Raw genomic sequence first — 13,777 nt, 5'->3', positions numbered from 1 at the left:
GCATAGTGCCAGGTGTACTGTAGGTATTTAATAAACATCTGTTGAATTAACGAGTGAATGGTTCGAGGAAGAAGATTGCACCAGTCATGTGTTCTTCTGAGTTATCCTTTGTGTGCAAATGGAACACCAGCAAGGGTGAATCTGGAGAAATTACAGCAATACATTCTAACTTAACAGAAATCAATGTCTTATACACTAAGTTAGATCAAAATGTATTTTCTTCTTCAGGCATTTCAAAACAACTTCAAATGAGCCAGATGTTGAGTCCTGCCTCAGAATCATTGTCTGAACTTTCACTGTGAAGTCATTTGATAAATAAAACAAAACTCTACTCTCCATTCCCCCTGCCTGCCTGCCCAGTGCCCACTCCTACCAAAAAAGGCTCACGCTCTCCTGACTTCATGAAAATTTTCCCTTTTTAGAACTAAGGGGGAAATTCCATTTCTCTCAAGCCTAGTGTCCAGCCTCATTACAGACAGTTTTCAGTATGGCCCTTGGAAATGGTCCTGAGGATTGATGGGAAAGTAGATGGAAGGAGAGGTGGTGGTTGTCAGAGTGCTGAATTCAAGGGTTCAGAGGTGGAGTCCTTCCTAGAAAAATCAGAGTGGTGAGAAGACAGGAGTCACTGAATGAAGGAGAAAATGAAGCAATGAAGTCTAGCATTCCAGCAGGTCTGCACCACACTGAGGTGCCATGATCAGGTCAGGATTGGGGTGGGCGAGAGTGAGCCAGGCTCCAAAGTCGTGAATGAAGAGTCATGGCTGGGAGATTTGTCAGTGTCTCAGAGGTAGGCATGAAACCTCAAAGAACTGGATAGATTTTGCTGAAAGGTCAGGCATAATAACCTGGAACAACTTCAGAGAATGAGAAAACAGACCTTACTTTCTTTTTTTTTTTTTTTTTTTTTGGTCACATCACACAGCATGCAGGATTGTAGTTCCCCAAACAAGGATTGAACCCATGTCCCCTGCACTGGAAACACAGGGTCTTAACCACTGGACCATCAGGAAAGTCTCATAGACCTTACTTTCTAACAGGACCCTGAGTGCAGGAATATGAGCATCTTCTGCTAGAGAAGAAGGGCCCTCTGGGCAGAGCCAGTCTGTGGTAGCAGACAGATGGGCAATGGGCAGTTTATGAAGCTACCAAGGCTGTGAGTCTGTGTGGGGTTACCTGGCCTCGAAGATTCCAACAGACTTAGCTGGGGAAATCATGATGCTTGCAGAGGCTCAGGGCATCTCAGAAAAGAGTCAGTTGTGGCCTTGATAATGTGGGGCCCCAAGGGGGATTCCAGCCCAGATGGACAAAGAGTTGGGTTAGTTAGTGCTTTAAACCTCACCATATTCTGGAAAAGCAAAGTCCCTGACAGATGAACAGCCTGTCTTGAAGGAATCTAGGTGAGGACACAATGCAGAGACCAAGTGACCCCAAATTATGTCACCAGTAAGCAGCAAAGGCGGAGTCCCTGGCTTTTTGACTCTAAAGCCAGAGCTCTTCCTCTGATACCGCATCACCTCTTTCTCGCACTGCCCCCTTCCTCTTCCGCCTTCTTCCACTTCCGTCCACCTCCTGTCTCCCAGAGAAACCACCACTGCCACCCACCCCTCTTTCTTACGCTACACACCCCCTCCTCCTCTCCACTCAGAGGGATACATTAGATTCCCGAGGTTCTCCCCTGATGTTTCCGGTATTTTTTTAATAGTTTTATTAATTTCTTTTTGGCTGTCCTGGGTCTTCATTGCAGCTCAGGCTTTTCTCTAGCTGTGGCAAGTGGGGGCTACTCTTTGTTGCAGTGCGTGGGCTTCTCATTGCGGTGGCTTCTCTTGTTTTAAAACACGGGCCCTAGGGCACGCAAGCTTCCATAGTTGCCACATGTCGGTAGTTGCAGTTCCCAGGCTCCAGAGCACAGGCTCAGTAGTCATGGCATATGGGCTTAGTTGCTTCCTGGCATGTGGGATCTTCCTGGATCAGGGATGGAACTCATATCTCCTGTACTAGTAGGCAAATATATATATATATATAATATTATATATATATATATATATATATCAGTTCAGTTCAGTTCAGTTCAGTTCAGTCTCTCAGTTGTGTCCGACTCTTTGCGACCCCATGAATTGCAGCACACCAGGCCTCCCTATCCATCACCAACTCCCGGAGTTTATGCAAACTCATCTCCATATCGAGTCGGTGATGCCATCCAACCATCTCATCCTCTGTCATCCCCTTCTCCTCCCGCCCCCAATCCCTCCCAGAATCAATCAGGGTCTTTCCAATGAGTCAACTCATCGCATGAGGTGGCCAAAGTATTGGAGTTTCAGCTTCAGCATCAGTCCTTCCAATGAACACCCAGGACTGATCTCCTTTAGGATGGACTGATTGGATCTCCTTGCAGTCCAAGGGACTCTCAAGAGTCTTCTCCAACACCACAGTTTAAAAGCATCAATTTTTCGGTGCTCAGCTTTCTTCACATTGGATAAACCAGAGCCTTGACTAGATGTACCTTTGTTGGCAAAGTAATGTCTCTGCTTTTTAATATGCTATCTATCTAGGTTGGTCATAACTTCCCTTCCAAGGAGTAAGCGTCTTTTAATTTCATGGCTGCAATCACCATCTGCAGTGATTTTGGAGCCCCCCAAAAATAAAGTCTGACACTGTTTCCACTGTCTGCCCATCTATTTCCCATGAAGTGATGGGACCAGATGCCATGATCTTAGTTTTCTGAATGTTGAGCTTTAAGCCGACTTTTTCACTCTCCTCTTTCACTTTCGTCAAGAGGCTTTTTAGTTCCTCTTCACTTTCTGCCATAAGGGTGGTGTCATCTGCATATCTGAGGTTATTGATATTTCTCCCGGCAATCTATTTCCAGCTTGTGCATCTTCCTGTCCAGAGTTTCTCAAAATGTACTCATATAATTAAATAAGCAGGGTGACAATATACAGCCTTGATGTACTCCTTTTCCTATTTGGAACCAGTCTGTTGTTCCATGTCCGTTCTAACTGTTGCTTCCTGACCTGCATATGGGTGTGTGTGTGTGTGTGTGTGTGTGTGTATAATATTAACACCTTTTGAAAGACAACTAGGAATATTTCTGTCTGTTTTTGAAATCACAAAAAATAAGACTGTATGTCAGAGCACAAATTATAAGGAGCAAACACGTTTCAACAAAAATAAAATAATTGTACATGGAAAAGTGATTTATCTCTTCTCAGAAACTTAAAGGTATGGTGACTTAACTCTCATGCAAAAAAAAAAAAATCATATTAAAATAGTAAGCAAAATAGCTATATAAGGGTTTTACTACCACAGATGTTCGAAAGCAATTTTCCATTTTTTTAAACTTCATTTTTAAAATGTATATTTCCCCAAATGACCCAGTAGAGAGTTTTCCATACCGTGCACTTGTTCGCTTGCTTGCTAAGTCACTTCAGTCGTATCCAACCCTGTGCGACCCCATAGAGAGCAGCCCACAAGGCTCCCCCATCCCTGGGATTCTCAAGGCAAGAACACTGGACTGGGTTGCCATTTCCCACTTCTCCAATGTGTGAAAGTGAAAAGGGAAAGTGAAGTCGCTCAGTCGTGTCCGACTGGTAGCGACCCGATGGACTGCAGCCCACCAGGCTCCTCCGTCCATGGGCTTTTCCAGGCAAGAGCACTGGAGTGGGGTGCATTGCTTCTCCGACACTGTGCACTAGGCATACACAAAAGTTCAAATGCAAAATTCATACATTTTGAGTCAAGGGGTGGTTGAGGGGAAGGAGGCAGGGCTTTTGAAATTGCTTTTGTAACAGAGAATTGTTTATGTTTAAAAACTTCACTTGACTGTGTTCGTTCTTCACCTGCCTGCCCACAGTCTCCTGCTAAAATAGAGTTCAAACCAGTTACAGCAGCCTCAACATGATCTAAGCAAAAAAAAAGATGATCTTTTTAAAAATGCTGGGAGAAATTGAGGTCCATTCTCTACTGTGACCTTGAAGAATTCAGGCCATCTTTTGGCATTCCTAGTTATCTCTGAGGTCTAATTCTTCATGAAGTGAAGGGAAAGAATTACTTCTTATTAATGTTCTTCATGGCAAGAAAAGTAAACCAGAGAGAGAACCCAGTCCCCCAGCAGCCCAGAATCTGTGCACACACACACACACACACACACACGCAAAAGACCCCAAATTACTCTCGGTCTTTGCTCCAGCTGCTGTAACAAAATACCAAAAACTGGGTGGCTCAAACAACAGACATCTATCCCCCACAGTTGTACAGCCTGGAGAGTCAAAGGGCAGGGTGTGAGCATGGCCAGGGTTTAGCAAGAGCACTCCTCTTGGCTTGTGGACACTTGCCTTCTTGCTGTATCTTCACATGAAACACAGAGAGATCTCTGGTTTCTTCATAGAAGGAGATGAATCCCATCATTGGAGTGTTACCCACATGACTTCATCTAAACCTAATCACCTCCCAAAGGCCCCACTTCCCAATACCATCACATTGGGGGTTAAGCCTTCAACATAAGAATTTTATGGGTACATAAACATTTAGCCCAAAATATTCATCATGATTAGTACAGAAAAAAGTCCAAGCGTTTTTTGATATTTAAAGCCCAAATGAATGACCTAATCTCTGCTAAAGGGGACTCTTGTTCATTTTGCTAAGGAACCAGCCAAGACTCAAGTGAACAGCCTTGCCTAGGACTGTGCCAGCCAGTGAATTCAGCAAGTTTGCTAAATTGCCCAGCACTCCAGCTACTGTGGATAGCAACCTGAGGTGTCATCACAAACCGACACATTCAATTCTAAGAAGTCTTTAGACTGATGGTTGAGTGGAGAGTATTGCCCAATACATTATAATTTAGATTCTATTTTTCAAAATTCACAACGCATACTAGAAAAACAGTTAAATTTTTGTTTGTTTGTTTGTTTTTGTTTTTAACGTGGACTTTGGTTTACTTATGTTTTCTTCCCTGGAGAGGTTTTGCCCAGAGAATGAAGCCTAGGGAAAAATCTGAGTCATAATGAAAAAAATTTTTTAAGTTATTTATGAATACTGGCTTATAAGTGTGGATATTCCTTTTTAAAGTATGTCACTGAGCTATAAAGGAGGCAATGGCATATGCTTCAGTTGTGTTTTCTAGAAGCTAGAATGATGAGAGTAGTGCATTTAGGGTGTTGGGGGAAAGGGACACTTCCAGATTATATCGGTAACATTTGTTTCAGACTTTGGGTCTTTTATATGGTATTTTCTGCTTAACTTTTGAGATTTAGATAACTGTTCAAAGCATTAAATATTAAAATGAGCTTTTTAAATGCATGTAAGACAGAGACAGCAACCCTTTATGTTTTATGTAGGATGTGTACAACGCATTCAGATTATCTATTATAATACCTACACATACAGTTTGGTTATAAAAATCTGCAATACAGTCAGTTTGGGGATAATCACTCATGGGAGTCTTATTCTCCTTTGTTGGGGGTAAGAGAGAGGGGAGATGCAGGAGCAAGCTTTCGGCCCTCCCAGGGAGGAGCCCCCTCTGTGCTCTTGAAGGAAGATGGTCTCCCCCTTGACTTTGACCCAGGCCTTGCTGGAACCCAGCTCTGCAGATGCTTCTTACTATTTTCCCTGGCATGTGACAGCTTCTGGAGGTAGGGCTGGGACAGGATGAAATCAAGGCATTTTTAGGTACAGATGCTCCTTTATCATAGATAATAGCAAAAAGGAAGATGAAAAGAAGAAAGGGTTTTCTTTCTCTCTCTTTTTCATCAGCAAATGAAGACCAAGTTTGGCCAGCTGAAATAGAGGCATGAAGCACATATTCACAGGAATAATTCACTGAATGCCTTTAAGATACATATTAACAATTCTATTTCCAAGAACTCTGCAAGAGGAATTCTGTTTTCCCTATTTTATTAATAAAAAAAAAAAGAAAAGAAAAGAAAAAACAGAGGCTGAGGCAGATCTACATACACACAGGGTCAGATTTGAGATTGGGGCCTGTCTGCTTCCCCAGGGCCCACTCATTCCCCTTTGACTGTGCTGTGCTAAGCTGCTTCAGTAGTATCTGTCTCTTCATCATTTTGTGGACTGTAGCTCACCAGGCTCTTCTGTCCAGGGGTTTCTCTAGGCAAGAATACGGGAGTGGGTTGCCATTTTCTCCTCCAGGGGATCTATTCAACCCTGGGATCAAACCTGAGTCTCTTATATCTCCTGCATTGGCAGGTGGATTCTTTACCACTGATGCCACCTGGGAAGCTCCATTCCCATCTACTCGGATTCCCCTTAAAGTAGAACAGTGGGCAGGAGGATAGAGTTAAACTTTGCAGGCATAGTCTTTGTGACATCCAGGATCTGATTCTAAGGTGAAATTTGAGGAAACCACTAAAGATGTTACAGGAGAAGAAAGATGCAATCAAATTCCAGGCCCAAGACGAGAATCCCAGTGGTGATGCTTGGGGGGATGAAGGGAGCAGTGTCGGGGCTGGGATCCAGGGAGGATGAATCAGTGCTCTCAGGCAGCAAGGCCCCAAGGCTTGCCAGTACTTGAAATGTCTGAGAAAAAACACAGCCTGGCTGGCATCAGGCTGGGCAAGTGACCAAGCCAAAGTGGCACTTCAAATTTTGTAGGATTTGAATACAAATATTTCCGGGATTTAGAAAAACTGATGCTATGGAGGCATTTTTTGTTGTTTAAGGACTATGGTTACAAATACCACAGTTTCAAGAAAAAGAGAGAGGAAGAGAAAATCTGCCTAGTCTGTGCTTCATTTAAGTGGAAATATATTTGTATATTTGCATTCTAAAAAAATGGTAGTCACATCTATGAGCCAGTACATTGCTATAGCTTGTCAAAATCTTTTTTTCTTTTGGATTTAGTCATTTATAACATATAATCTAACCCAAGATAAGTGTAAAAGTTGTCAATATATCAACCAAAACTATGGCCCCAAATTATGAGTTAAAAATGCAAATGCCTTCATGGACAAAGGAGGTAATCTAAAACTTAACTGGGTGAAGTAGGCTGGGTGTACACTAGAGAGTCGTGAGGACTGTGGCAAAGTGGAGGACTGAGAACTGGCAAGGATTATGCAGCTTAAGCCAAGAGCTATCCAATGAAAAAGGTAACCTAAAATAGCTAAACCTCCTAATTTTGGAAATTGAATGAAAAGCTGGAAATTTACACTTTTGTGTCAGGTTTTCTCATCTTAAATACGGTGGGAATCAAATGAAATACGCCTGACCTAAAGAAAAAGAAGACAATGACCTTGTCTTAGAAACAGACTGTGTCTGAGAAACAAAGTATGTAAGGGTATTTTGGAGCAAAGGGTGACATGCTGGAGGTTAGGGGCATAGAAAGACAACCTAGGAAGTGACAACTGGTTTGTCGCAGGTGTCAGCATGGAATTATTGGACTTGAATTTTAAGGAAAACAGAATCAAGGTTGCAGAAGATGTGCATTTGTCCCTGCTAAAATCATATTGATAGGACTATTTTTTATTGACTGGTTGGGATGGCAAGCTTTGAAAACTTCAGATTTTGAAGTGAGATCAAATGAGAGAAACAACTCCATGCCAGGAAATGAAAAGCTCCATTTGGGTCTACGGGTCTTTTGAGAAATATCTATGCAAACACTGTGTCTATCTGTCATAAAAGGGTTGTGTAATTAACATATGCAAAACACCACCACCATCCTGCTGGAAGCTAACTTCCCTCCCTGGAAAATCCAGCCTCTATTTATTTACAACAAAATAAAGTGGACCCTTCTGGAAAGAAACACAGCTCCACGGCGGCCCGAACACTGTCGCAGCGATGCTTTAAATCTTTTATATCTCCCATACCTCCGGGGGCTGGTGCTGGATGGTATTGAGCCAGGCCCATAAATAATTTATGCTAAGTAGCAATTTAGTTGTTTGGCTTGAGGTAAAGAAATCCAAGAAATTCATAAATAAAGTTCCCATTTTTGCTTGTGTTCCAAAGTTAATTTATGTTACTCTGCAATTAACTAACATAAAGGTGAAAAAATATGACAGGCCTAAGGTACAAACTTGTGCTCATAAATCTGCTCTATCTTAACTAGTGTTTTAGTGATAGTCACCCCATTCCCTCCATCCTGTGCTATGAAACAGAAACTTCTCCTTGATCTCATTCCCTATTACCTTGTAGACCTGTAGAAAGTACTGCAATTGTTTTGAATGGACCTCTGGGTGGGTGGAGGAAGAAAAGGAGATGGGATTTGAGATGGCTACAAATGGAGCTTCTGACACGTCTGAAATAGTTTATTCTTTGGAAAAAATAGCTAAAGCTAACACGACAAATGCAAACAGCTGTTCACTCAAAGGTGCAGAGTTAGACAACCTGAGAACCAACAGCAGGATGGCCAGCCGAGGCTGCCATCGCATGGGTGGGTGTGGTGGATGGCAGGAGTGGGGCAGAGAGCCTGGCAATTCGGAGACCCTGGAGGATGTAAAGAGCAAGAAGCAGTTGTGCAGACATGAGGCATGTGGCCCTCAGTCAGGCACAGAATCTAGGAAGGCTCTGGATTACCACAGTAAAACATCAGCAGGTAGCTTAAGCCCAGGGCTCTGTTTTTGGCCAACAACGTGGAATTCTTCCTTTGTAGGTTCCCACTTGTGACCTTGTGGCTCAGCTGGTAAACAATCAGCCTGCAATGCAGGAGACCTGGGTTTGATTGATACCTGTGTTGGGAAGATCCCCTGGGGAAGGGACAGACTACCCACTCCAGTATTCTGGCCTGGAGAATTCCATGGACTATACAGCCCATGGGGTCGCAAAGAGTCAGACACGACTCAGCCACCTTCACTTTCACTGGCGACCTCAACCTGCAATTCTCTGCTAGCTTGTGCTTTCCAAGTTTTGTCTGAGATGACTGGTATTTGAGATGGTTTCCCTGTGACATGTGACCTCTTCTACCCTGCAGATCATCCAAACCTTATTCACAGAGTAAGGCTAGAAAAAGCTACATATTTAGCCCCCATTTATTCTTCATTCATTCACAGCTGTCTTCAATCAGATTAACTTCAAGTTTTGCTTTTCTTCTTCCCGTTTCTTTGATCTAATCTTCTGACATGTTCATCTTTTTTTCTTTATTCTAATAACACTGCTGCCATTTTAAGGCTCTTTAAATTTAACAAAAGGCCAGCAAATCATTTTTTAAATTAATACACATAGGTACTTCCTGGTTACATATAGGTTTGAACACCCTTCTGAAACACTGCTAACATGACAGAACACAAAGAAACTTGAAACATATAGGTAAGAAAGATAACGGAAAGGAGACAATGGGGGACTATATGTCAACAAACGTTTTTATGATTGATATTTGCTGTACATTTTAATATATATGACCTGAATTTCACAATATCTTTTTTATTTTTTGTTGGAGTATAATTGCTTTACAGGCTTGTTAGTTTCTGCTATACAACGAAGTGAATCAGCTATATGTACACATCCATCCCCTCACCACCACCCCCTGCCCCCATCCAGGTCATCACAGAGCCTCGAGCTGAACTCCCTGTGTTATTCAGCAGGTTCCCTCTAGCTGTCTATTTCACTCATGGTAGTGTATATAGAAGATGGAAAGCAGATGGGAAAGTGGGAAATGACTTACTGAGTGGAGGAAGACAAACCTGGAAGAGGAAAACATTCAAGAGAAGCAAGATGTTTCCCCACTTATCCCAGAAAATTTTGAAAATTTAGAAGCACCAGATACAGAGGACAAGGAAGGAGAAGGGGCAAGATAGAGCTCTGTATGAAGAATGTATAGACCTCAGGGTCCTTGAGCAGCCAAACTATTCTCCTAGCCTGCAAGAGACAGGGGGTAAATTACCTAGAGGAAGTGCGCCTCAGGTGGTCTGACTCAGAAATACTGAGTACAGTGAGAGAAAGAGATGGAATGTCAAACGATAGACTAAAAGTCGGCATAAGTGTCCATCCCCAAAAGTTACGTCCCGAGCCCCCATCCTTTCCACTTGTCTATCAGTCAGTCAGTTCAGTCGCTCAGGCGTGTCTGACTCTTTGCGACCCCGTGGACTGCAGCATGCCAGGCCTCCCTGTCCATCACCAACTCCTGGAGTTTACTCAAACTCATGTCCATTGAGTTGGTGATGCCATCCAACCATCTCATCCTCTGTCATCCCCTTCTACTGCATTCAATCTTCCCCAGCATTGGGGTCTTTTCAAATGAGTCAGTTCTTTGCATCAGTATGTCTGTTCCTCGCATTAGTATGTCTGTCAGTAGCCAGCTATGTATAACCCTTGTATGTATAACACTCTACCTAGGGATTTAAAGCAATTTTCCCTGGAGAAGCCTGAGAATGAGGAGCATGAGAAAGAGACCCTCAGATTCTTACATTTGGGGCTTCCACGTGAAAAAAGACAACTTACTCTATATTTAAAAACACAAGCTCACTTCTATATCTAGAATCTTTTATCAGCTTTAGAGCCTCAGTTTTAAATGCTTATGTTCTCTCTAGCTCAGTTGGTAAAGAATCCTCCTGCAATGCAGGAGACCCCGGTTTAGTTCCTGGGTTGGGAAGATCTGCTGGGGAAAGGATAGGCTACTGACTCCAATATCCTTGGGCTTCCCCTGTGGCTCAGCTGGTAAAGAATCTGCCTGCAATGCAGGAGACCTGGGTTCCATCCCTGGGTTGGGAAGATCCCCTGGAGAAGGAAAAGAGTACCCAGTCCAGTGTTTCGGCCTGGAGAATCCCATGGACCGTACAGTCCATGGGGTCGCAGAGAGTCAGACACGACTGAGTGACTTTCCATTCACTTTAAATGCTTAAGAAAGCTAGAATCACCAAACATTTGAAAATCTCCAAAATGATACAAAGGGGCCAGAACACAAAAAAAGAAGAGAATTCAGAAGAATCAGAGACAAGACAGAAAGTGGGAACACCTTAAAGTCAATAATTGATATACATGAACAAAAAAAGAATAAATATGCATTTATGAACTAAGACTAGGGTATTGTTTTCATGGGCAGAAATCAAAAAATATGAATGTGATCTTGAAAATTAAATATACAGAAGATATTAGAAATTCAATTGAATGAATAAAAGATAAGTGTCAAGAAAATCCTGCAGAGAGTAAAATAAACATACAAAAAAAAAAAAAAAAAAGAACTGTGTTATTGAAGAAGGAAAATAAAGAGAAAATTTAGATAATCAGTTCCAGAAGTCTAATACTAGAAACCAGGAATTCCAGAAAAAGACAAAAGGTAAAACTGAGGGAAAATACAAGGAAGTTTCCCCAAATGAGGAGACACAGACATCACAATAAAAGTTCCCACTAAGAGCCCAGTTCTCTAAATCACAAAGAAGTGACACCACAACACACCACACAACTTCAAAAGAATGAAGAGAAGATCCTAAAATCTTCTGGAGAGACAAGTTGTTTAATAAGGATTGGTTATCTAACTCACATCTGACTTTCAATATCATTTTTTTAGGGCTAGAAGACATTGGAACATTGCTCTCAGAATTCTGAATCAAATTATTTTCATTCTAGAATTTCATGCCCAAACTACTAAGCAAGTATGGGCAGACTAAAAGCAATTTCAAGCATGCAGCCTCTCAGAAATGTTACTCTTTCTCTGGAGGAGACTGAAGTACTCTATAAAATTTAAGAGTACTCAAAGAAAGAGTGAGGAAAAAGGATATAATGAAGAGAACAATAAAGGGAGGGCAATGAAGGGAATTTTCAGAGAACAAACAGCCCAGGTTGTAGCAAGCGGCTAGAGGACTAAAGAAGAGATGCCTCCAACTAAAAAATAGATGGTCCAATAGACAGATAAAAAGAGAGAGAGATTTAATTGGTACATAATATTTTTGAGCATTTTGGAAGAATTATTGCTAAGCATTTGATGAATCATCTAGAACATTGGGGAAAATCGGAATAGATATGTAGAAAATTAAGCAAACTTTTAAAATGAAGCACTTTATTACCTCTAGAAAAAACAACCTAGCATATAAGAAGGGAAAAACTTCATAGCCCAAATGTAACATTTATGTAGTCATAATATAAATACTGAGTTTTAACAAAAAAATTGCAATATAACTCTTAGAGGAGAGTAAAAGACCATTATGGTAGGGGTGTGGGAGAGAGACATAAAGAAGGTAAAGTTCTCACTGTAAAATTGAAGACTAAATTGATAATGTCTAAAACCAAGAAATTACTAGAAGTTTAAATACATGTATAAAAATATCATAAGAAACAACTGAAAGGGTCACAAGTTGTTGGATCTCTGCAGTGAGACCATGAGAAAAAGATTATGGTGTGACACTGACTTTTTCTTAGTCATAAAAACATAGAAAAGTATAAAGATGGAAGAAGCAATTATCCATATTGCCATACATAATAATAATTACTGTTCATATGTTTTTTGGAGGGGCAGTAGCAGTGGGCTAGTGAACTTTAAAATTTCCTCAATGATTTGTTTAAAAAAAATGATGGTACTCATTAAAAAGTAATTAAACAATGCAGAAATGTATGAAGAAGTAAATAAAAAGCCACTTACATTCTGAAATTACTACCATTAACACTAGGTAAACACAAGTCCAGATTTTGTTGTATGGCTATAAAAGATACGAGGATAGATAAAAACTAGGTATCTAGTTGTGGGCTTCCTTGGCGGCTCAGTGGTAAAGAATCTGCCTGCCAATGCAGGAGACATAGACCTGGGTTTGATCCCTGGGTCCCGAAGATTCCCTGGAGGAGGAAATGGCAACCCACTCCAGTATTTTTGCCTGGAAATCCCATGGACAGAGGAGCCTGACGGGCTACAGTTCATGGGGTCGCAAAGAATCAAACATAACTAAAGCAACTTCGCATGCATGCACGTGTGTGTTCTTAATTACAAGAGTTCTTAATTAACAACTAGGTAGATGCTGATAGATAGATTAGATAGATAGGGCTAGACAGATAACATTACTTTTTGTTAAAAAGGGATTATATATAGATACTATTTTTAGTAGCAAAGTATTAAACTTATTTTAATAGTAAAAGAGAAACTGAAGCAAGATTAAAGATACTGTTGATTTTCAAAGAAATGGTTTCTCTAAGATTTACAGCTCTCTAAGCTTGAAAGGGTGGAGGAGTGGATATGAAAAACAATGAGTTGGAGTCACTAATGTTTTTATTATATATTTCAATATTAGACAATATCAGTAGACTCTTTCTTAGAAATATGAGAGTATCTCCCTTCACCACACTTTCCAATTATCTTTATACTACTAATTTTACATTGTTCTGATTAATAACATTCACATTTTGTTCTATAGCAATAATTCTCTCAGTTGTTTAGTCTTTAATTCTATATTTAAATAGATTCAAACACCATCAGTTCTTTTTATCACAGCTTCTCAATTTCCAAGTTCTTTATTTTGATTTATCTCTTAATTAGCTAGAACTCATTGTCAAGCATTTTTTTCATGAAGGATTCAAAAATGCCATATTCCTTGGGTTCTTTCATGTTTTTGAATGTCTGCCTCTTGCCTTTTTTCTACTGATCTCTTAGCTTTCTTTTGCTCCTTCAAAACTTCACAGAAATAACTCCATCATCATTTGGCATTGAACGTTGCCATTAAGACATCTGAGATCCGACTCTTTCTTAAGTCATAGAAGGTGATTTGCTTTATCTACTTAGTCTACCTAAGGATTTTTTTTAATCCTTGAAGTTCAATACCTTAACCAGGATATATATCCATTTTGAGTATCCCATATCAAAATTTCTGGAATAGTCAATCCAAATATTCATTTTTTTCTTACAAAAGAGAAA

Source organism: Odocoileus virginianus, chromosome 19 (assembly GCF_023699985.2).
Source record: "Odocoileus virginianus isolate 20LAN1187 ecotype Illinois chromosome 19, Ovbor_1.2, whole genome shotgun sequence".
NCBI classification, from domain to species: Eukaryota; Metazoa; Chordata; class Mammalia; order Artiodactyla; family Cervidae; genus Odocoileus; species Odocoileus virginianus.
This window is presented reverse-complemented; position numbering follows the sequence as displayed.